Source organism: Coffea arabica, chromosome 6c (assembly GCF_036785885.1).
Source record: "Coffea arabica cultivar ET-39 chromosome 6c, Coffea Arabica ET-39 HiFi, whole genome shotgun sequence".
NCBI classification, from domain to species: domain Eukaryota; kingdom Viridiplantae; phylum Streptophyta; class Magnoliopsida; order Gentianales; family Rubiaceae; genus Coffea; species Coffea arabica.
Window position 1 is genome coordinate 27693908 of NC_092320.1, and position 24121 is coordinate 27718028.

Genomic DNA, 24121 nt, shown 5'->3' on the forward strand with positions numbered 1-24121 from the left:
GTCACACGGAAGTGATCGAATCCTACCTTACCTTGTGCATTACCTCTTTGGATGGTACAAAAAATATAAACGTGCAAGTTTCATTGGATTACATATCTGAGACACAAGGCAGCTTATTCCTATCATGGGATCCCCTAAATGGCATTCCCTCTAAGGTTTATGCATGATGCCAATTTATCAAATCGACTAAATATGCAGTATACAAATGAAACATGACCTAAAAGAACCCCTTTTTGTATGCCGGGATGAGCCTAAAATGAAATGTATTCATGCTATAAATGCGAAGCATGGAATTTAAACGTGTCATATCAAATAGGGTAGATTCCTAGAGAGTACCATATCAGGACTCTTATTTTCTAGGGCTTATGAATGTAATGGAGACAAAAATTAAGAAAAGTTAGTTCAATTAGACAAATACACATAACACATTGTACCAAAGCAATACAAAGAGAGAAAATAATAAAAGGAAAAGAGGGGTTGGATCCCTCCCCTCGTGAATAGTGTCCCTAATAGGGTAAGGCAGACTCTATCTTAGGTAAACTATCATGGATGCATGAAGTATTGACTCACTAATGTATCTAGACTCGATAGGTTTTAGGTCCCCGAGCCTTCAGATTTGGAAACCAAAGATCATCAATCCCAAAATTCTTTGTCGGTGGCTCGAACGATTCCCCAGACATTGCTACGTGCACATCGTGCCACAGCCACATGTCCAAATGAATCTATCAAAAATCCTCAATTTTTGACTAAAAGCTAAAGGCTATCAACCCAAAACTTAAAATGAAAGATTGAGTGACCCCTCGGATCATGCTACGCACACGTCGTGTCGCGATCACACGTCCAAGTGAGTCGCCTAATCCTAACAGGGAAGAGTGGCATGACAAACCACTAAAAGAAAAATAAATGAGGGATAAAAAATAAAACGTATGCTCGTATGCCAGTGCTCGGTTTGGAGGGGAGGGATCGAGAACCAATGTGAGGCTCTAGGGTAATATTCCCCACCCCAAATGCAAAGCACGATACATATAAGTAAATAAATAAGCCATTCATCACATACACGCAAGACGAGGAACAATTACGAGTGTGAAATGCAAAACATCCTAAAAAGAAAAATGCAACCTAAAACATTCAAATATGATAAATAAAAGGGCTACAAAGAGAAAATACAACTAAACCAAGTGCTTGGACTCTCTGACGTCCCCAATGGAGTCGCCAAGTTGTCGCGCCCCCCATTTTTCGCGATGGAAAAGAAAGTGTTTATAAAAAGATGTGATTTATTAATAATAAATGAAAAAGGACTTAGAATGGGACTTTAAAAAAATGCGACAATTTGGGTTCAAAATATAGTCTAAAAGGGTTTTGAAGAAAAATTAGGAGTCGCCACTTGGTATCGAGTTTGGGTGTACCAAGTCATCTAAAAAGTGTTTTTAAATAAAATAAAATAAAATCCTTTTCGACAACTCCAAGTTTTTGAAAACAAGAGAAAATGGATTCGGGAGTCACGGTTGAAGAAAGGGAAGGCAAATGTTCGATTAACTCAAACCTAAGGCACCCTTTCAACCTAGTCTAAGCTAGTTGCGGGGTTTAGTCAAAATTTTCCTAATCCAACCCTTAATTTTATCATGTTTGGATGTTTCCTACATGAATGCAAATCTAAATTTATAAAATATCGAAAGGGACAAAATGTTCATTCAAGGGTTTAATTGAACCAATCGCATTAGTTACGAAGGCCAAAATGATTTCTTGAAAGTGCCACGAGTATGCGAATGATGAAATTAAAATAAAAGAAATTAAATTAAATTATATACATATATATAAGTGATCAAAGAAAAAGGGAATGCAACATAAAGGATACGGGAGGCAAAAACTCATGACAAAATTTTCTTATACAAGGATTAATAGGGCATTTAAACTAAAAAGTTATAATCACCCATTTCCCATGTTTGAAAAATGATTATCCTAACATGAACTAGCTTAAATGAGATGCAATTCTAAATGACATGAATAGCACCTATAGAGGGTAGGGAATAATATAATAAGGAATATCATGCAAATGAGAAAAGATCCTAAAAATGAAAATATGCATGAAAATGTAGTGAATAACACACAAAGATGAATCTAGCGCAAGACGACCTAAAGGGTCTAGCGTTGGACTAGCTCATTTTTAAAACTTCTTACTAGCGTTGGACTAGCAAGTAAGCTGAGGGAGAAGCCACAACTAGCATTGGACTAGTGTGGTGACGTCATGCATTAACAATTCATAGTAAAACAAATAAAGCATAAATTAAAACAAATAAACACATAAGAGCACGTAGCACATATCACGTAAACATAATATTTAGATGCCAAAATCCTAAGAAAAGCGGATAAAACATATAACACATAAGCCACATAAACACGCAACCTATCTATTACATCGGGGAATCTAACTACAATCTAAAATGGAAAAGATATGATAAAATAAAATTAGTTATCCTATCTATTACATTTTTGAGGTATTTAAATGCCTCTCGAATAATTATAAAAATTAACTAAACAAATATAATATAAGAAAATTTAAATGAACATTTAAATCCAATAAATAAAGCATATAAAAATATATAAACACATAGGAGCACATAAGAGCACGTAATTGACATTGAAATAATAAAAATAGAGGTATCTCCAGTTTGAAGTGGTGACTAAATAGAGTCAAATTGTTCTTTTTATACTCACAATGAACAAAAGAATCATGACACCAATTTAATTGAAAAACAATAATAATAAAAGTACTAAATTCACGCTAATATGTCAAACATAAAGAAATTTAAAACATCTAAAAATTACAAGTTGAATATGTTCAAAAGTAACATAATTAGTTATTAAAGAAAAGAAACAATCATAATAAAGATAGCCAAAATTTGCCAAGAATTGAATTGCAAAGATTGAAAAACTTTTGGGGACAAAAATTATATTTTTCAAAGTTTAGGGGTCAGAACTAAATGAAAGATAAAATTCAAGGACCAAAGTGCAATTAATTTAAGGACCTATATGAAAGAAATTTAAAATATTCTGGACCGCAGTGATACTACTCCAAAGACCAGGGGCTAAAGTGCAAATTTTGGTTTCTAATATTCTTTAGAAATGGGCCACCAGGCCATCATTTTATTTCTTTGGGCCAAGCACTACCTAAGTGTGATAGCCCCACCTTCCCCTAAGGCGTACCAAAGGAGTTAGCGGATTGCCTGCCCAACTCTCGCCAGAACTACTAAAACGGTCAACCACTAACTCAAGTCGTTCGGGAAACTATTAGCGCGCTTAACCAAACCAACAATCGAGAAACGGAAAATGGAAATTAAAACGTAAAGCGAATAGTGATTGCCACATCACAATCCGCCAAGATTCAATCAAATACAAGTAATTTCCAACAATCCCCGAAAGGAATATATACAAGCCAAATATAATATATTGAACAGGAGTACACACACTATTACAAACCACAGTCGTATGTTTACAAGCCAAAAGAAAACATTTAAATCCAAATACAATTAGGATTTCAACTATTGAGGAGCTATACAAAATCTCTCAACTAGCTCTACTCAATTCATTCTTCAAAAGCAAAAGTCCCAAAAGGTAATTCCCTGTAAGGAAAACAAAATTTAACGGAGTGAGCTTTCGCCCAATGAGGTACCATCACGTGAATATACCAGGAGCACATAAACACAAGAATATTCAATCCAAATATGTACGTCAATTAAGCAAAAGAACAACACCCAAGTATAAGGAATAAAAGGATACGGATGGCTCTCAAGAGCCCTTTTCCTTTTTTTGCCATACTTGATCTCATCTCATTGACCCTCCGTCAATGTATACCAGGTAATCATGACCGTAGACTCCTTATTACTCCAACTATCCGTCCACCTCACTTTCCCCTTACCGGGCCCGAACACCAAACAGTACAGAATTGGTATTACTCGAGTATACCGGAATCAAGGGTTTCATACCCAAAGATTCCCAATTACAGTCCCCATGGCTTGTCAAATGTCCCCGACCAAGTCCTCACTGGCTCGAGTCCATTGACTTCCAATGAGGTAGAGCTCAGGTTGAACAGTAAAGGTCCAGAGTTACAGTAAATGTTGGTATCCAAGCGACACCAAATCAAGTACAGTCAAGAGTATTCAAGTGATATAATAAACAGTCAAATAAGCCTAATATAATAACCAGTCAAGGAGGCCAGAGAGTACGAGAGTGGTAAAGTACACCCTCGCCTCACCTAGCTCAAACAATCATCATAACTGGCCCAAATCACAGAATTCAAGTACAAGAAAGCCATGGAATAACAAATATGTGAGTAGTATACTCACCAAGTCAAACAAAGTAATTTCACAAGTTTTCGCCCGACGTGAGCCTCGGATCACCGACACGCCCTATAATAATCAAGAAAGTATAATTAAAACTCAAACACAAGTCGAATACCTTTTTCTAAGAACTATTAAGGCAAGAACCAAATATAGCTTGGAAATAAGAAATACATAACATTTAGGGTTAAAAGTAGAAACAATCCCTAAAACCGTTCATTTCTATCCAATCTCAACCCAACTCACAAGAACCAATACCCTAGACACTTGGACAGCATTTCCCCTAAAATTTCAGCTTTCCAACCTACAAGACAATCATTAAAAGCCATCCAACGCAACCACAAGCACCCAAACAATTCATAAATCATTCAATATACTTCATTAGGGTCACAATACCCCTCAATTATAGCCAATTAGAAGCTCAACAATCATCCATAGAAAACCCCTAATTTGAAACCCTAAATCTGAAATTTTCCGCACAAGCGGAAATTTTCCGCAAATAACCACAATTAACGTACAAGAGAGCTATTTAACACCATTTAGAACCATCAATTCAAGCCCAAACATATCCATCATAGGAAAACAGAAATAAACCCACAAAAATCAGAAAATTAGCTAGCTTCACTCCAATCCACCAAATCTTCCGTAAAATCACGTATATAGCGACTATAAGGCACCAATTGGCCAAAATTAGAAACAAAAGATGAGTTCCAAGCAAGATACCTTAGTTCTTCAAGAAAGGTTGTAGCTTAGGAGGTTTTCTTCCAAAACAACACCACCAAGTTCTTCAAACACCCTTAGCAAGATGATTTTATGGACTAATTCAAGAAATAATCGGTTAGTTTTCAAGATTTGAGCAAGGATTTGAAGATGAAAGGTTGAAGGTTTCTTTCCTTTGCTCCCTAGAAGAATTCGGGTAAGGAGAGGTGAAAATGAAGACTTCTTGGGTCAAAATTGGACTTTAAGTGAAGTAAGAAAAGTTAGGCCAAAAGTTAGGCAAGTTTCCTCCAATAACGAATGGACACTTGGCACTTTGTTTTGTTTAGAGTTATCTTCTTGTCCCTCCATAATTAAACCATCTAGATAACCTCTAATCATCTACTAACACCTAGTAATTAAATCCCTTTATGAAAAAAATTGAACCGAATTGGCCGAATTTCTCTCACTAAATACATTAGCGGGCCCCATGTCCAAAATATATTCCTAATTTCTCACGAACTACCTTATACTAGAAAAATGATTTAAAAACTATATTTACTGATAATATGTGGATAAAAGTAATATAATAAAGAAAATAAAAGAAAGCGGGTGCACAAGAATAAAACCCTAAATAATTTTTTTTTTCGCTCTGGGTTCTCACATCCTCTCCCCCTTAAGAAATTTCGCCCTCGAAATTGCTCACTTGGGTGATTAAACAGTTCAGGGTATTTCTTTTGCATCTCTTCCTCCATTTCCCATGTTGCCTCTTCTATTCCATGATTCCTCCATAAAACCTTTACTAATGGAATTTGCTTATTCCTCAGTTCCTTAATCCTTCGATCGAGTACTTGTACAGGTCTCTCTTCGTAGGTGAGTGCCTTATCTATCTCAATCTCCTCTGGTCGCACAATGTGGGTTGGATCAGGATAGTACTTTTTCAGCATCGAGACATGGAAGACGTCATGAATTCGAGATAAGTTTGGCGGCAATTCGAATCGGTATGCTACTTTTCCAACTCGTTGGAGAATTGTGTAGGGTCCCACGAATCGTGGTTGCAGTTTCTTTCCTCTACCCGCAGTGACGCTTCGTAGTGGCGTGATCTTAAGGAAAACACGGTCTCCAACTTCGAACTCCAAATCTTTCCTTCGGTTATCGGCGTAGCTCTTTTGTCGGCTTTGAGCTGTTTGGAGTCTTTGACGGATCAATTTAACCTTTTCTTATGCATCCTCCATCCAGGGAATGGTTGTTGGATCTAGAACTTTCTTTTCTCCTACTTCATCCAAATAAATGGGCGAACGACACTTCCGTCCGTAGAGGGCTTCATATGGTGCCATTTGAATGGACGAATGGTAACTGTTATTGTAGGCAAATTCTACCAAAGTCATATGTTGACCCCAGTTACTCCCAAAATTCAGAATACAAGTTCGTAACATATCCTCGAGGGTTTGAATCGTTCGCTCGGACTGTCCATCCGTCTGGGGGTGATAAATGGTACTAAGAACCAATACCCTAGACACTTGGACAGCATTTCCCCTAAAATTTCAGCTTTCCAACCTACAAGACAATCATTAAAAGCCATCCAACGCAACCACAAGCACCCAAACAATTCATAAGCCATTCAATATACTTCATTAGGGTCACAATACCCCTCAATTATAGCCAATTAGAAGCTCAACAATCATCCATAGAAAACCTCCAATTTGAAACCCTAAATCTGAAATTTTCCGCACAAGCGGAAATTTTTTGCAAATAATCACAATTAACGTACAAGAGAGCTATTTAACACCATTTAAAACCATCAATTCAAGCCCAAACATATCCATCATAGGAAAACAGAAATAAACCCACAAAAATCAGAAAATTAGCTAGCTTCACTCCAATCCACCAAATCTTCCGTAAAATCACGTATATAGCTACTATAAGGCACCAATTGGCCAAAATTAGAAACAAAAGATGAGTTCCAAGCAAGATACCTTAGTTCTTCAAGAAAGGTTGTAGCTTAGGAGGTTTTCTTCCAAAACAACACCACCAAGTTCTTCAAACACCCTTAGCAAGATGATTTTATGGACTAATTCAAGAAATAATCGGTTAGTTTTCAAGATTTGAGCAAGGATTTGAAGATGAAAGGTTGAAGGTTTCTTTCCTTTGCTCCCTAGAAGAATTCGGCCAAGGAGAGGTGAAAATGAAGACTTCTTAGGTCAAAATTGGACTTTAAGTGAAGTAAGAAAAGTTAGGCCAAAAGTTAGGCAAGTTTCCTCCAATAACGAATGGACACTTGGCACTTTGTTTTGTTTAGAGTTATCTTCTTGTCCCTCCATAATTAAACCATCTAGATAACCTCTAATCATCTACTAACACCTAGTAATTAAATCCCTTTATGAAAAAAATTGAACCGAATTGGCCGAATTTCTCTCACTAAATACATTAGCGGCCCCCATGTCCAAAATATATTCCTAATTTCTCACGAACTATCTTATACTAGAAAAATGATTTAAAAACTATATTTACTGATAACATGTGGATAAAAGTAATATAATAAAGAAAATAAAAGAAAACGGGTGCACAGGAATAAAACCCTAAATAATTTTTTTTTTCGCTCTGGGTTCTCACATTCTCTCCCCCTTAAGAAATTTCGCCCTCGAAATTGCTCACCTGGGTGATTAAACAGTTCAGGGTATTTCTTTTGCATCTCTTCCTCCATTTCCCATGTTGCCTCTTCTATTCCATGATTCCTCCATAAAACCTTTACTAATGGAATTTGCTTATTTCTCAGTTCCTTAATCTTTCGATCGAGTACTTGTACAGGTCTCTCTTCGTAGTTGAGTGCCTTATCTATCTCAATCTCCTCTGGTCGCACAATGTGGGTTGGATCAGGATAGTACTTTTTCACCATCGAGACATGGAAGACGTCATGAATTCGAGATAAGCTTGGGGGCAACCCGAGTCGGTATGCTACTTTTCCAACTCGTTGGAGAATTGTGTAGGGTCCCACGAATCGTGGTTGCAGTTTCTTTCTTCTACCCGCAGTGACGCTTCGAAGTGGCGTGATCTTAAGGAAAACACGGTCTCCAACTTCGAACTCCAAATCTTTCCTTCGGTTATCGGCGTAGCTCTTTTGTCGGCTTTGAGCTGTTTGGAGTCTTGGACGGATCAATTTAACCTTTTCTTGTGCATCCTCCATCCAGGGAATGGTTGTTGGATCTAGAACTTTCTTTTCTCCTGCTTCATCCCAATAAATGGGCGAACGACACTTCCGTCCGTAGAGGGCTTCATATGGTGCCATTTGAATGGACGAATGGTAACTGTTATTGTAGGCAAATTCTACCAAAGTCATATGTTGACCCCAGTTACCCCCAAAATCCAGAATACAAGTTCGTAACATATCCTCGAGGGTTTGAATCGTTCGCTCCGACTGTCCATCCGTCTGGGGGTGATAAGTGGTACTAAGAACCAATACCCTAGACACTTGGACAGCATTTCCCCTAAAATTTCAGCTTTCCAACCTACAAGACAATCATTAAAAGCCATCCAACGCAACCACAAGCACCCAAACAATTCATAAGCCATTCAATATACTTCATTAGGGTCACAATACCCCTCAATTATAGCCAATTAGAAGCTCAACAATCATCCATAGAAAACCTCCAATTTGAAACCCTAAATCTGAAATTTTCCGCACAAGCGGAAATTTTTCGCAAATAACCACAATTAACGTACAAGAGAGCTATTTAACACCATTTAAAACCATCAATTCAAGCCCAAACATATCCATCATAGGAAAACAGAAATAAACCCACAAAAATCAGAAAATTAGCTAGCTTCACTCCAATCCACCAAATCTTCTGTAAAATCACGTATATAGCTACTATAAGGCACCAATTGGCCAAAATTAGAAACAAAAGATGAGTTCCAAGCAAGATACCTTAGTTCTTCAAGAAAGGTTGTAGCTTAGGAGGTTTTCTTCCAAAACAACACCACCAAGTTCTTCAAACACCCTTAGCAAGATGATTTTATGGACTAATTCAAGAAATAATCGGTTAGTTTTCAAGATTTGAGCAAGGATTTGAAGATGAAAGGTTGAAGGTTTCTTTCCTTTGCTCCCTAGAAGAATTCGGCCAAGGTGAGGTGAAAATGAAGACTTCTTAGGTCAAAATTGGACTTTAAGTGAAGTAAGAAAAGTTAGGCCAAAAGTTAGGCAAGTTTCCTCCAATAACGAATGGACACTTGGCACTTTGTTTTGTTTAGAGTTATCTTCTTGTCCCTCCATAATTAAACCATCTAGATAACCTCTAATCATCTACTAACACCTAGTAATTAAATCCCTTTATGAAAAAAATTGAACCGAATTGGCCGAATTTCTCTCACTAAATACATTAGCGGCCCCCATGTCCAAAATATATTCCTAATTTCTCACGAACTATCTTATACTAGAAAAATGATTTAAAAACTATATTTACTGATAACATGTGGATAAAAGTAATATAATAAAGAAAATAAAAGAAAACGGGTGCACAGGAATAAAACCCTAAATAATTTTTTTTTTCGCTCTGGGTTCTCACATTCTCTCCCCCTTAAGAAATTTCGCCCTCGAAATTGCTCACCTGGGTGATTAAACAGTTCAGGGTATTTCTTTTGCATCTCTTCCTCCATTTCCCATGTTGCCTCTTCTATTCCATGATTCCTCCATAAAACCTTTACTAATGGAATTTGCTTATTTCTCAGTTCCTTAATCTTTCGATCGAGTACTTGTACAGGTCTCTCTTCGTAGTTGAGTGCCTTATCTATCTCAATCTCCTCTGGTCGCACAATGTGGGTTGGATCAGGATAGTACTTTTTCACCATCGAGACATGGAAGACGTCATGAATTCGAGATAAGCTTGGGGACAACCCGAGTCGGTATGCTACTTTTCCAACTCGTTGGAGAATTGTGCAGGGTCCCACGAATCGTGGTTGCAGTTTCTTTCTTCTACCCGCAGTGACGCTTCGAAGTGGCGTGATCTTAAGGAAAACACGGTCTCCAACTTCGAACTCCAAATCTTTCCTTCGGTTATCGGCGTAGCTTTTTTGTCGGCTTTGAGCTGTTTGGAGTTTTGGACGGATCAATTTAACCTTTTCTTGTGCATCCTCCATCCAGGGAATGGTTGTTGGATCTAGAACTTTCTTTTCTCCTGCTTCATCCCAATAAATGGGCGAACGACACTTCCGTCCGTAGAGGGCTTCATATGGTGCCATTTGAATGGACGAATGGTAACTGTTATTGTAGGCAAATTCTACCAAAGTCATATGTTGACCCCAGTTACTCCCAAAATCCAGAATACAAGTTCGTAACATATCCTCGAGGGTTTGAATCGTTCGCTCCGACTGTCCATCCGTCTGGGGTGATAAGTGGTACTAAGAACCAATACCCTAGACCCTTGGACAGCATTTCCCCTAAAATTTCAGCTTTCCAACCTACAAGACAATCATTAAAAGCCATCCAACGCAACCACAAGCACCCAAACAATTCATAAGCCATTCAATATACTTCATTAGGGTCACAATACCCCTCAATTATAGCCAATTAGAAGCTCAACAATCATCCATAGAAAACCTCCAATTTGAAACCCTAAATCTGAAATTTTCCACACAAGCGGAAATTTTTCGCAAATAACCACAATTAACGTACAAGAGAACTATTTAACACCATTTAAAACCATCAATTCAAGCCCAAACATATCCATCATAGGAAAACAGAAATAAACCCACAAAAATCAGAAAATTAGCTAGCTTCACTCCAATCCACCAAATCTTCCGTAAAATCACGTATATAGCTACTATAAGGCACCAATTGGCCAAAATTAGAAACAAAAGATGAGTTCCAAGCAAGATACCTTAGTTCTTCAAGAAAGGTTGTAGCTTAGGAGGTTTTCTTCCAAAACAACACCACCAAGTTCTTCAAACACCCTTAGCAAGATGATTTTATGGACTAATTCAAGAAATAATCGGTTAGTTTTCAAGATTTGAGCAAGGATTTGAAGATGAAAGGTTGAAGGTTTCTTTCCTTTGCTCCCTAGAAGAATTCAGCCAAGGAGAGGTGAAAATGAAGACTTCTTGGGTCAAAATTGGACTTTAAGTGAAGTAAGAAAAGTTAGGCCAAAAGTTAGGCAAGTTTCCTCCAATAACGAATGGACACTTGGCACTTTGTTTTGTTTAGAGTTATCTTCTTGTCCCTCCATAATTAAACCATCTAGATAACCTCTAATCATCTACTAACACCTAGTAATTAAATCCCTTTATGAAAAAAATTGAACCGAATTGGCCGAATTTCTCTCACTAAATACATTAGCGGGCCCCATGTCCAAAATATATTCCTAATTTCTCACGAACTACCTTATACTAGAAAAATGATTTAAAAACTATATTTACTGATAATATGTGGATAAAAGTAATATAATAAAGAAAATAAAAGAAAGCGGGTGCACAAGAATAAAACCCTAAATAATTTTTTTTTTCGCTCTGGGTTCTCACATCCTCTCCCCCTTAAGAAATTTCGCCCTCGAAATTGCTCACTTGGGTGATTAAACAGTTCAGGGTATTTCTTTTGCATCTCTTCCTCCATTTCCCATGTTGCCTCTTCTATTCCATGATTCCTCCATAAAACCTTTACTAATGGAATTTGCTTATTCCTCAGTTCCTTAATCCTTCGATCGAGTACTTGTACAGGTCTCTCTTCGTAGGTGAGTGCCTTATCTATCTCAATCTCCTCTGGTCGCACAATGTGGGTTGGATCAGGATAGTACTTTTTCAGCATCGAGACATGGAAGACGTCATGAATTCGAGATAAGTTTGGCGGCAATTCGAATCGGTATGCTACTTTTCCAACTCGTTGGAGAATTGTGTAGGGTCCCACGAATCGTGGTTGCAGTTTCTTTCCTCTACCCGCAGTGACGCTTCGTAGTGGCGTGATCTTAAGGAAAACACGGTTTTCAACTTCGAACTCCAAATCTTTCCTTCGGTTATCGGCGTAGCTCATTTGTCGGCTTTGAGATGTTTGGAGTCTTTGACGGATCAATTTAACCTTTTCTTGTGCATCCTCCATCCAGGGAATGGTTGTTGGATCTAGAACTTTCTTTTCTCCTATTTCATCCCAATAAATGGGCGAACGACACTTCCGTCCGTAGAGGGCTTCATATGGTGCCATTTGAATGGACGAATGGTAACTGTTATTGTAGGCAAATTCTACCAAAGTCATATGTTGACCCCAGTTACCCCCAAAATCCAGAATACAAGTTCGTAACATATCCTCGAGGGTTTGAATCGTTCGCTCCGACTGTCCATCCGTGTGGGGGTGATAAGTGGTACTAAGAACCAATACCCTAGACCCTTGGACAGCATTTCCCCTAAAATTTCAGCTTTCCAACCTACAAGACAATCATTAAAAGCCATCCAACGCAACCACAAGCACCCAAACAATTCATAAGCCATTCAATATACTTCATTAGGGTCATAATACCCCTCAATTATAGCCAATTAGAAGCTCAACAATCATCCACAGAAAACCTCCAATTTGAAACCCTAAATCTGAAATTTTCCGCACAAGCGGAAATTTTTCGCAAATAACCACAATTAACGTACAAGAGAGCTATTTAACACCATTTAAAACCATCAATTCAAGCCCAAACATATCCATCATAGGAAAACAGAAATAAACCCACAAAAATCAGAAAATTAGCTAGCTTCACTCCAATCCACCAAATCTTCCGTAAAATCACGTATATAGCTACTATAAGGCACCAATTGGCCAAAATTAGAAACAAAAGATGAGTTCCAAGCAAGATACCTTAGTTCTTCAAGAAAGGTTGTAGCTTAGGAGGTTTTCTTCCAAAACAACACCACCAAGTTCTTCAAACACCCTTAGGAAGATGATTTTATGGACTAATTCAAGAAATAATCGGTTAGTTTTCAAGATTTGAGCAAGGATTTGAAGATGAAAGGTTGAAGGTTTCTTTCCATTGCTCCCCAGAAGAATTCGGCCAAGGAGAGGTGAAAATGAAGACTTCTTGGGTCAAAATTGGACTTTAAGTGAAGTAAGAAAAGTTAGGCCAAAAGTTAGGCAAGTTTCCTCCAATAACAAATGGACACTTGGCACTTTGTTTTGTTTAGAGTTATCTTCTTGTCCCTCCATAATTAAACCATCTAGATAACCTCTAATCATCTACTAACACCTAGTAATTAAATCCCTTTATGAAAAAAATTGAACCGAATTGGCCGAATTTCTCTCACTAAATACATTAGCGGGCCCCATGTCCAAAATATATTCCTAATTTCTCACGAACTATCTTATACTAGAAAAATGATTTAAAAACTATATTTACTGATAACATGTGGATAAAAGTAATATAATAAAGAAAATAAAAGAAAACGGGTGCACAGGAATAAAACCCTAAATAATTTTTTTTTTCGCTCTGGGTTCTCACAACCTCTCCCCCTTAAGAAATTTCGCCCTCGAAATTGCTCACCTGGGTGATTGAACAGCTCAGGGTATTTCTTTTGCATCTCTTCCTCCATTTCCCATGTTGCCTCTTCTATTCCATGATTCCTCCATAAAATCTTTACTAATGGAATTTGCTTATTTTTCAGTTCCTTAATCCTTCGATCGAGTACTTGTACAGGTCTCTCTTCGTAGGTGAGTGCCTTATCTATCTCAATCTCCTCTGGTCGCATAATGTGGGTTGGATCAGGATAGTACGTTTTCAGCATCGAGACATGGAAGACGTCATGAATTCGAGATAAGCTTGGCGGCAACTCGAGTCGGTATGCTACTTTTCCAACGCGTTGGAGAATAGTGTAGGGCCCCACGAATCGTGGTTGCAGTTTCTTTCCTCTACCCGCAGTGACGCTTCGTAGTGGCGTGATCTTAAGGAAAACACGGTCTCCAACTTCGAACTCCAAATCTTTCCTTCGGTTATCGGCGTAGCTCTTTTGTCTGCTTTGAGTTGTTTGGAGTCTTTGACGGATCAATTTAACCTTTTCTTGTGCATCCTCCATCCAGGGAATGGTTGTTGGATCTAGAACTTTCTTTTCTCTTACTTCATCCCAATAAATGGGCGAACGACACTTCCGTTCGTAGAGGGCTTCATATGGTGCCATTTGAATGGACGAATGGTAACTGTTATTGTAGGCAAATTCTACCAAAGTCATATGTTGACCCTAGTTACCCCTAAAATCCAGAATACAAGTTCGTAACATATCCTCGAGGGTTTGAATCGTTCGCTCCGACTGTCCATCCGTCTGGGGGTGATAAGTGGTACTAAGAACCAATACCCTAGACCCTTGGACAGCATTTCCCCTAAAATTTCAGCTTTCCAACCTACAAGACAATCATTAAAAGCCATCCAACGCAACCACAAGCACCCAAACAATTCATAAGCCATTCAATATACTTCATTAGGGTCACAATACCCCTCAATTATAGCCAATTAGAAGCTCAACAATCATCCATAGAAAACCCCCAATTTGAAACCCAAAATCTGAAATTTTCCGCATAAGCGGAAATTTTTCGCAAATAACCACAATTAACGTACAAGAGAGCTATTTAACACCATTTAGAACCATCAATTCAAGCCCAAACATATCCATCATAGGAAAACAGAAATAAACCCACAAAAATCAGAAAATTAGCTAGCTTCACTCCAATCCACCAAATCTTCCGTAAAATCACGTATATAGCTAATATAAGGCACCAATTGGCCAAAATTAGATACAAAAGATGAGTTCCAAGCAAGATACCTTAGTTCTTCAAGAAAGGTTGTAGCTTAGGAGGTTTTCTTCCAAAACAACACCACCAAATTCTTCAAACACCCTTAGCAAGATGATTTTATGGACTAATTCAAGAAATAATCGGTTAGTTTTCAAGATTTGAGCAAGGATTTGAAGATGAAAGGTTGAAGGTTTCTTTCCTTTGCTCCCTAGAAGAATTCGGCCAAGGAGAGGTGAAAATGAAGACTTCTTGGGTCAAAATTGGACTTTAAGTGAAGTAAGAAAAGTTAGGCCAAAAGTTAGGCAAGTTTCCTCCAATAACGAATGGACACTTGGCACTTTGTTTTGTTTAGAGTTATCTTCTTGTCCCTCCATAATTAAACCATCTAGATAACCTCTAATCATCTACTAACACCTAGTAATTAAATCCCTTTATGAAAAAAATTGAACCGAATTGGCCGAATTTCTCTCACTAAATACATTAGCGGGCCCCATGTCCAAAATATATTCCTAATTTCTCACGAACTACCTTATACTAGAAAAATGATTTAAAAACTATATTTACTGATAACATGTGGATAAAAGTAATATAATAAAGAAAATAAAAGAAAGCGGGTGCACAAGAATAAAACTCTAAATAATTTTTTTTTTCGCTCTGGGTTCTCACATCCTCTCCCCCTTAAGAAATTTCACCCTCGAAATTGCTCACCTGGGTGATTAAACAGCTCAGGGTATTTCTTTTGCATCTCTTCCTCCATTTCCCATGTTGTCTCTTCTATTCCATGATTCCTCCACAAAACCTTTACTAATGGAATTTGCTTATTCCTCAGTTCCTTAATCTTTCGATCGAGTACTTGTACAGGTCTCTCTTCGTAGGTGAGTGCCTTATCTATCTCAATCTCCTCTGGTCACACAATGTGGGTTGGATCAGGATAGTACTTTTTCAGCATCGAGACATGGAAGACGTCATGAATTCGAGATAAATTTGGCGGCAACTCGAGTCGGTATGCTACTTTTCCAACTCGTTGGAGAATTGTGTAGGGTCCCACGAATCGTGGTTGCAGTTTCTTTCCTCTACCCGCAGTGACGCTTCGTAGTGGCGTGATCTTAAGGAAAACACGGTCTCCAACTTCGAACTCCAAATCTTTCCTTCGGTTATCGGCGTAGCTCTTTTGTCGGCTTTGAGCTGTTTGGAGTCTTTGACGGATCAATTTAACCTTTTCTTGTGCATCCTCCATCCAGGGAATGGTTGTTGGATCTAGAACTTTCTTTTCTCCTACTTCATCCCAATAAATGGGCGAACGATACTTCCGTCCGTAGAGGGCTTCATATGGTGCCATTTGAATGTACGAATGGTAACTGTTATTGTAGGCAAATTCTACCAAAATCATATGTTGACCCCAGTTACCCCCAAAATCCAGAATACAAGTTCGTAACATATTCTCGAGGGTTTGAATCGTTCGCTCCGACTGTCTATCCGTCTGGGGGTGATAAGTGGTACTAAGAACCAATACCCTAGACACTTGGACAACATTTCCCCTAAAATTTCAGCTTTCCAACCTACAAGACAATCATTAAAAGCCATCCAACGCAACCACAAGCACCCAAACAATTCATAAGCCATTCAATATACTTCATTAAGGTCACAATACCCCTCAATTATAGCCAATTAGAAGCTCAACAATCATCCATAGAAAATCCCCAATTTGAAACCCTAAATCTGAAATTTTCCGCACAAGCGAAAATTTTTCGCAAATAACCACAATTAACGTACAAGAGAGCTATTTAACACCATTTAGAACCATCAATTCAAGCCCAAACATATCCATTATAGGAAAACAGAAATAAACCCACAAAAATCAGAAAATTAGCTAGCTTCACTCCAATCCACCAAATCTTCCGTAAAATCACGTATATAGCTACTATAAGGCACCAATTGGCCAAAATTAGAAACAAAAGATGAGTTCCAAGCAAGATACCTTAGTTCTTCAAGAAAGGTTGTAGCTTAGGAGGTTTTCTTCCAAAACAACACCACCAAGTTCTTCAAACACCCTTAGCAAGATGATTTTATGAACTAATTCAAGAAATAATCGGTTAGTTTTCAAGATTTGAGCAAGGATTTGAAAATGAAAGGTTGAAGGTTTCTTTCCTTTGCTCCCTAGAAGAATTCGGCCAAGGAGAGGTGAAAATGAAGACTTCTTGGGTCAAAATTGGACTTTAAGTGAAGTAAGAAAAGTTAGGCCAAAAGTTAGGCAAGTTTCCTCCAATAACGAATGGACACTTGGCACTTTGTTTTATTTAGAGTTATCTTCTTGTCCCTCCATAATTAAACCATCTAGATAACCTCTAATCATCTACTAACACCTTGTAATTAAATCCCTTTATGAAAAAAAATTGAACCAAATTGGCCGAATTTCTCTCACTAAATACACTAGTGGGCCCCACGTCCAAAATATATTCCTAATTTCTCACGAACTACCTTATACTAGAAAAATAATTTAAAAACTATATTTACTGATAACATGTGGATAAAAGTAATATAATAAAGAAAATAAAAGAAAACGGGTGCACAGGAATAAAACCCTAAATAAAATTTTTTTTTTTGTTCTGGGTTCTCACACTAAGCCCCAGCCGAAAGTCCAGGCCGAAACACGCAGGCCAGCCCCCTTTTTATCACTCAAGCCCAACAAAAAAATGCATAGGCTCTGACCTTCTAGCCCAACCGGAGCCCAAAAGAAATAAACAAAGATCCATTCCCAAAACCCAACCAAAACAACCACCAGCCCAACAGAATAAAAAAAACATTAGCCCAACTATTTTTTTTTTCTTCTTTTCTTCCCTTTCTTTCCTTTCTTTTTTTTTTCTTCTCCTCTTCTTCTTCTTTCTTCTTCCACCCGAGCAGCTGAACTCCTCGCCACCGCCAGCCATGGCTGACATGGCGGCTGCCGGCGCCGCCACCGCCGGTCGCCGGCCATTTTTTCCGATCACAAAATTTCACCAAAATACACCCCCTCACTCAATTTTTCGTGTAGGTTCCATTTTTGGACTTAGTTTTTACAAAAACAAAAAAAAACCCGAAAGTGGCCAAATTGCCAAGAAATCAATCCAGTTTTTATTCCTTTAAAACCCTTAAACCTTCACCAAAAATCATAAAAATTATGCCAAAACCCTCCTTATGACTTCTACATTACAACCATAATCTTAGTTTGACCAGTAAACAACATAAAAAGGCTAGAATAAAGCAAAACAGCCCCCTAAAATTCATTTTTTCCATTTTGGCATTTTCACAAACACTTGACATGCATTCATGGGCCCGTTTCTTTTTCCTTAATTCTGTGCATGACTTGTCCCAAAAACTCAACAACCCAACAACCAAGGAAACCAGCAAAATCAAAAGAAAATTAAACAAGGAAGCATGGATTTAATGTGCTAAACAAAACTAAAAAAATTACCTCAATGTAGGTGGCAATCCCTTGGTTGAAGTTTCTAATGCAAAGCTCCAATTATCCAACCGGTTGCTGCCTCTCTTTTGATGTTTGAAGTTGTGTGTGAGTGTGTTGTGTGAAGTGAGCAAAGAAAAAGTCGAGAGGGAGCTGGGAGGAGGAAGAGTGCCTTTCTTTCTTTCTTTCGGTTGAGAGCCAAGAGAGAGAGCCGATAGCCTCCCCTCTTTTTCTTGTCTGTTTTTTTTTTTTCCAGAGCCAAAAAGAGAGAGCCGAGAGATGTATCTGGGAGAAAGAGTGTTGGGTTGGTCAAAATGATGGTTTTTCTTCCAAATGACAAGAAATATGCATGGGCTACCAATGATGAATTTTTTACCAAAATGGGAAGAAATGTTCATGAGGATGGAGTGTAGAAATGGGTTAATTGCATTTGGTAGGGAAAATGATTATGATAATTTTTTTTATTTTCTCTTTTTTTTGTTTTGTTTTGTTTATGTTTTTTTTTTGTTTTGTGCTGTTGTTTTTTTTTTTTTCTAAACAAACTTGCAAAAAATAAGAAAAATGCACATTAAAATGTAAGAAAATAAATAATTTATTAAATATAAAAAATTCAAGAAAATAGTAAAAATTGACAAAAATTTGGTGTCTACAGCTCCTGTGGTCCGAGATCCAGGACGATGAAGTACCGAAAAATTAGATCTAGGGTTAATGGGTTTTTACTATCAAACTTATGATTTTGTTTGAAAATATAGTCGTCATGCATAGTTAATCTTCCTCAAAGGATTTAGATTTATTTTTATAACTTTATTACTATCTTTATTATGATGGAAATATGGTCGTCATGTATAGTTAATCTTTTTCAAAAGATTAGATCTTTTCTTGTAGTTTTCTCGCTATCCTTTATAATCTGTTTAGAAAAATGGTTATTCTCCATGGATCTCGAAAGATTCTGTACCAAAGGGAAGAGGATTATAAGTTGTTTAAATATTTATTTATTTATTTGCCTTTGCTTATGGCTTCATCTGTTAAAACAAACTTTAGTTTTCTATTTCTTCTTTAAACAACAAACCATTGAATGATCTTCAAATCAGAATTGCTCGAATTGAGCAATCAATCCTTATTCAAGAAAAACTAGAAAACAAACTTCTGAATTTCAGATTGACAAACAATATCTTAAATTGGAATTCCTTGCAAATCACAACCATTTTAAAAGAAAACAATTTTTTGACAAATATCAGGGAGAAACCCGAAAAAATATTCAAGAAAACTTTTATGACTTTTTTGAGAAAAACAAAACAACATATTCATTTCTTTGACTGGTATGAGTTTTAAACATCTAAGGTGTCCGCACCAGAGCTCAATAATCCAATTCAAAATATTTCAAAACTTGCATCCTCTATGTCAAAAACCATAAACACTTCTATACAAGAACCTTTGGATCTATCCATAGATCTGTCTCAAACAACCCATAAACTAGAATCCTCTCATAAATTTTCAGAATCCATAGATCCATCAAAATCAATCCATATAAACCCAACAGATATAGATCTACTAGATTCCCCAGTGGATCTATCAAATCCAATAGATTTACCAAACCAAGAGTCTATTAGAACTTCAAAACTTTTGATATCCGGTCAACCAATGAATAATTCTGATAATACCACTAGTCTTGATGTAAGAAAAGACATAGGAAACTCCTTAGACATAGGATATTCCTCAATAAATGTCATAACTAAAACTCAACCTAGTATCAAACCTATAACTGTCAAAGATCTTCAAACAGAAATATCTTCTCTCAAAAGCGAATCTAAAACAATCGAAAAAACAGTCCAATCAACCACTGAAGAAGATATCATTGAAAATCCTCCGCAATCAAACATAATATCTTACAAAAAATATTTTGTTCTTATAAGACTAGTTATTAGTAACAATTATATTGTAGAAACAGAAGCTTTATTTGATACAGGAGCGGATAATAGCTGTATTCAAGAAGGTTTTTTGAAAAAATAAAAGAAAGCTTTAGAGGAGCCAATGGATCCCAATTAAACATTCAGTTCAAACTTTCAAATGTCCAAGTTCAATTTCCTTCTGTATCCATTAAAGAAACATTCCTCTTGGCAAAAGACCTAACCAACAATGTTATTCTTGGAACAACTTTTGTTACCAAACTTATCTCTTATTTGACCACTGATGAGGGGATTGTACCCCAAAAATATGGGCAAGATGCTCTTACCCTTCTCTAGAAAAACAATTCAAAAAAATATTAAATTATCTATCCCTCAAACACAGGCAAATCAATTTCTTAAAAGAAGAAATTGCCTACAAAAAGATAGATGAGCAGCTCAAGAAACCATAAATCCTGCAAAAAATCCAGAATCTGCAAACAAGAATCCAAGGAATGGTTTGTGCAGAAGTTTCAAATGCATTTTGGACAAGAAAACAGCATACTGTCCATCTCTCTTATGAACCTGACTTTGAGAAGAAGGATATTCCAACAAAAGCCAGACCTATACAGATGAATCAGGAACTGCTCCAACATTGTCAAAAGGAAATTAATGACCTCCTATCCAAAGGCATTATTAGTCCAAGTCAATCTCCATGAAGCTGTCCAGCATTCTATGTTAACAAACAATCAGAGATTGAAAGAGGAGTTCCTAGGCTTGTAATCAATTTTAAAGGCTTGAATAAAGCTCTTCGGTGGATCAGATATCCTATACCAAACAAGAAGGATTTACTTCAAAGGCTTTATTCTGTCAAAATATTCTCAAAATTCGATATGATGTCAGGATTTTGGCAAATTCATATTCATATCTCAGACAGATACAAAACAACATTCACAGTACCATTTGAACATTACGAATGGAACGTGATGCCATTTGAACTTAAAAATGCTCATTCTGAATTCCAAAGGATTATGAATGAAATATTCAGTCCTTATTTCTCAGTCATCATCGTTTATATTAATGATGTTCTGGTATTCTCAGAAAGCATTGAGCAACATTTCAAACACCTAAATACCTTCCTTCATATTACCCAAAAAAGTGGCCTTGTTGTCTCTCAAAAGAAAATCAGTCTTTTCCAAACCAAAATTAGGTTTCTTGGACATCATATTCACCAAGGAACCATTACCCCTATAAACAAATCAATCCAGTTTGCTGATAAATTTCCTGACCAAATTCTTGACAAACAACAACTCCAGAGATTCTTGGAATATCTGAACTATGTCTCAGATTTTATACCAAATTTCAGTAACCTAGCCAAACCATTATATGACAGATTAAAAACTACTCCACCCTTATGGACGGATGTTTATACAGAAACAGTCAGAAAAATCAAAACCGATGTCAAAGCCATTCCTTGTGTTGCTCTTCCAGATCCAACAGCTCAAAAAGTTGTGGAAACGGATGCTTCTGATTTAGGATATCGTGGTATTCTTAAACAAACAAAAAATAATAAAGAACAAATAATTACTTTTGCTTCCAAACACTGGAACAATTCTCAATAAAATTATTCTACTATCAAAAAAGAAATCTTAGCAATAGTTTTATATATTACAAAATTCCAAGCTGAACTACTAAACCAGAAGTTTTTACTTCGGATTGACTATAAATCAGCCAAAGATGTTTTACAAAAAGATGTTAAAAACCTTGCCTTTAAACAAATTTTTGCAAGATGGTAAACAATTTTATCAATCTTTGATTTTGACATTGAATATATTAAAGGATCTTCAAATTCCATTCCTGATTATCTAACCAGAGAATCTTTGCAGGGAAGATAAGATGCCCAGAAAAAGGAAACAACAGGAGAAATCCTCAAAACAAACAGAGCCTTCTTCCCAAACAGTCAAACAAAGCTCTTCAAGTTCATCTAGTCCATCCCATAGGAAAAAACAATCCTCTTCAAACTCACCCTCAAACAGATTTCAAATTCTTTCCTCACCTCAACCCATATCCATAGCCTCTCCAAAAACATGGGCTGACATAGTCGAGGAAGAAGATGAAAAACAAAAATATTTTGACCATTTCAAATAATGGGTTGAATCTCATGGATATCAACGTAATTCACCGGGATATCCTATTTGGGATACACCAAGCTATCTTAAATTGGCTTTAGACCAAAACACCCAGCCCAAACCTATTGTTATCCAGGAATCTAAGACCCTAGCTAACTATGAACCAAAACCAAACAAAACTTCCTGCCCCTATGTCAAATCAAATACCCACATTCCTATGGTCCAAATCGAACTTGATTATTGGCATGATGACCCAAACATACTGGTCCGAACTATTCTTCCAGACACTTACAATTTCATACCTCAAACTCTTACCAAAACACTTAAGTATTACAAACTCATTCTCACAGATTCAAATTCTCTGGTCCTTAAACCCCACAAAACATAGATGAAAGACAAAAATGGAAACCCTACCGGAAAATACATCAATACTCATTTCAGTGCCCAAATTCTAAACGTTCTCAAGCTGTCAGAATAGGGAACAAACCTAAGCAAACCCAAACCTTTTACCACTTCCTTTAATCCCCCAGGGTATACTTATTAGGATTATAAGACAGCCTGGTTCTATGCATTCACCTTCCAAAATGAATTAAACCAACATTCTTATCTTTTCTATTTTTTGAAAACAAACAAATATGATTTTCTAGCATGGTGGAAAACACTTGAATCTAATCTGAAAATTCTTCCTCCAGATATCCAATAAAGCTACAAACTATTCAAAGAAAGATTTGAATCCCCAAACAACTATATACCAATCAGCTTGCACTTTTTTTTTTTCCATATTTTCGGTAGCATGGGTCTACCAGTGGAAATACGAATACATAAAGCAAACATAACTCCCGCCATTATTAGTCCGACAAGGATATTCAAAGTGGTGGCCAACATTCAATAAAAATTTCATTCAACCAGCAAACATCCAGGCATGATTTCAAAGGAATTCTCGCTTAATAAAATCCGGAGACAGTCAAACAAGCTAGTTTTTGCAGCAGAAATCCATCTTAGTAGCCAAGCTGGCATCAATCTCTGACAAATAAGAGTATATCAAACAACTGAAAGATATACTTTTACAACTAGATCAATCAAAAGAAACTTCAAACAAAGAGAAGGCCTCCAGTTCTGGAACAAAACTTGATGAACATGAAGGCTCAGAAAATGAAGATGACTGTTATGAAATTTTCTCACAAATTCCATAAGATCACAAAACAACGAACAAGAAAGAAGAAAACAAGAAAAAAGCAATTACTGTAGCACCGGAAGCACTGTAGCAGTCCGACAAGTTACTATGCAAGCACGACAACAAAAGACAAACGATGCACTGTAGCGGTACTGTAGCAAAACACTGTAGCGAATACTGTAGCACTACAAAAATTTTGCTATAAATACCCCTCAAATCCAACATATTCCACACACCATTCAGAACACAATTTTGAACACCATTCGTCAAGCTCTTCCTTCTCTCTAGACTTAATGAAAACTCTCCCCTCTCTCTATATAAACTGGTTTTAGTTTTTAGTTTTTAAAATCAAACAAAGGAACAAACCTTGTGCAAGCTTCATATCCTGTAAGTTCTTTTATTCTCATATTTTATCTCATTCAATCAAATGGTCGGCTGAACTGCCTATATTCGTATTCATTTAATTGTTTTTAATTATTTTGTTTATACTAACCATACATGACTGGTTTAACCGCCTAAACTAACACTCTAACTGATTGGCAGCCCGACTGTGACCCACTCCTTAACTCTTATGCTTTTTAATTAATTTATTTTCTTTACTTTTCTGGTTTAAGGGGCTAACCCCTCGTTCCGTCTGGAATTTATATATAAATATAAAAATTTTGTTTAAAATATATTTATATAAATTTATAAATATATTTATTTCAATTTTGTTTTATAA

The 24121-nt window shown here is 36.8% G+C and overlaps 1 long non-coding RNA gene across 1 annotated transcript; it reads right to left on the reverse strand.

Moving 5' to 3' along the window:
• Positions 1-3425: 3425 nt before the first annotated feature.
• On the reverse strand, positions 3426-18582 carry LOC140008032 (uncharacterized). The gene is made up of 3 exons (XR_011815447.1): positions 18227-18582; positions 4344-4406; positions 3426-3620 (listed from the first exon to the last, which is right to left on the reverse strand). It is a non-coding gene; the product is annotated as an uncharacterized lncRNA (long non-coding RNA).
• Between the last annotated feature and the right edge of the window lie 5539 nt (positions 18583-24121).